A 2,025-nucleotide genomic window follows, 5' to 3' on the forward strand; every position below is an offset into this window, starting at 1 on the left:
TATATGATAAAGATTATATATAAATAGAAGGCAAATGAACAACAAGTTTCACGACTACCTCTTTTTGGATGGAAAAATCAATCATCTAAAAAACTATGTTCGTTATCCTAGTAGACATAACAACAATGCATGAACCTATGGACTCTCTGTAAAAGACTCACTGTCTTTGGTACTAAGAAACCAAAAGTATCAAAGGCAAATGGTATGAAAACATGTTGATTATCGCAACACGCTTTCTTGTATTTAACCCCTTTATTTGAAGTGGCTTTGAGGAATGTTTGTCTTATGATAAAACCTACATCCTCATTCCCATTAATGGGGAAACCTCAATCAAGTCCACACATACATGTTTCCTCCTACTCACCCGTACACCAAAATATCCGTTGACTTTTGTGTCGATCTCCCCTCTTGTGGATTAGTCAAGAAATTCGCAGACGTCTCTTTCTCCATATATATTATGATCTGTAGAAATATATCAAATATGACATCCCTAACAAATTCATGTTGATATTTGAAGCTCAGAAGCTCCCTACAATGAACCGTGTGTGTCCCGAAATGTATCCAAGCACGTCTTGCGACAAAATGAGCAAACCTCGTCAATGAGAAATAAAGGAATCATAAGGAGATATATAAGGATAATACGATACTCTATAGGTGACATGCGTTGGCACAACCCTTCGATAGAATTAACAAGGAGAAAATCCGGAGTATATGTTGTTTGCAAACAATCAAAAACTACTTTCTATTTAATGGTCATGTCAAACTTTACATCCATATCCTATACACTTTTAATAAAAAAGAAAACTCGCTAAAATATATTGTGCTTTAGAAGAGATGTGTCCTTCTAGTAAAACTGTTAAGGTCAACATATGGAATCACTGCAATAAGACCATCCCAAGCTCAATCAAAATTAGAGTTCATTCCATAAATCCCATTGTTTCTCAATATATTGTAACATTCAATATTAGGCTTTGGAAATCATAAAAGCGTACAAGGAAGCCTCTAGTGTTGAGAACAAACTCAATCCTCTAACTATAATAGGTAAAGAAGTTGTCCTAAATTGAAGATCCCCGAAGAAAATACCTCCACCAACCAGGATGTTTTCAACTTACTTTCACAACTCTTTATCAAATCAAATAGTTGCTTCCCATATTAACTCATAAATTCACTTAAAGAATGAAAGTGAATTCATTAAAAAGTTAACATCGGAGAAAATTAGTGAAACATAATACATAAAAATCAATTTTCTTGTAACTTTTTCACCAACAAATTATTTATCCAACTTTTGTAATTAAGTAACTTGAACATGGTTTTGCCATTCTCTTAATTATTATTTTCTATAAATATCCTAAATTCTAAAATTCAATGAAGAAAATAAATTTGAGAATATTCACCAAACTAGTTTTATTATTTTATATATAAAAAAAATTAATATGATACAACTCTTTATAATTAATATGATTAGTATTAATAGATGAATGAATGAAGCCTTGCCTTAGAAGTGATTCAGAAAAACAAGCTGACAAAAAGACTCATTGCGTTTGCCGGGAGTCGAACCCGGGTCTATTGCTTGGAAGGCAATTATCCTAACCGTTGGACTACAAACGCTGTTGAGAGTACTGTCCAGGATAACTTTACATGAAATATAAAACACTTGATTTACGGTTAACTAAAATGACCGTGGGTCTTTGAGAACATTTTTGTGGCGTGTGGCTCAAGTCCATGCTATACCATTTTTTTTTATAGACATAGAGATGAGATTTGAGAAAATTCAGATCCATGTAAAGAACAATATGTTGTTTTGAGAAAATTTAAGAATTACATAAACTTATATATTATAATACTATGTGGTTGAATGAGTTTTTGTGAAAGTTATTTGGTTTGGGTTTTAGATTTTCTTTTTTAAAGTTAAATCAAATTGAACTATATTTTTTTTATATATTATGAGAAAATGAGCGATGCAGTAATCGTATAAATTGTTTTTATATTATTAATCAATGATGATAATGTATTCCGTCATATTAC

At 31.5% G+C, this 2,025-nt stretch overlaps 1 non-coding gene across 1 annotated transcript; it reads right to left on the reverse strand.

The window, feature by feature from the left end:
• Positions 1 to 1,536: 1,536 nt before the first annotated feature.
• TRNAG-UCC (transfer RNA glycine (anticodon UCC)) lies at positions 1,537 to 1,608 on the reverse strand. Its single transcript has one exon. It is a non-coding gene; the product is annotated as a tRNA-Gly (tRNA).
• Positions 1,609 to 2,025: the final 417 nt, after the last annotated feature.

The sequence above is a fragment of the Lathyrus oleraceus genome, chromosome 4, assembly GCF_024323335.1.
Source record: "Lathyrus oleraceus cultivar Zhongwan6 chromosome 4, CAAS_Psat_ZW6_1.0, whole genome shotgun sequence".
In the NCBI taxonomy this organism is placed as follows: Eukaryota; Viridiplantae; Streptophyta; class Magnoliopsida; order Fabales; family Fabaceae; genus Lathyrus; species Lathyrus oleraceus.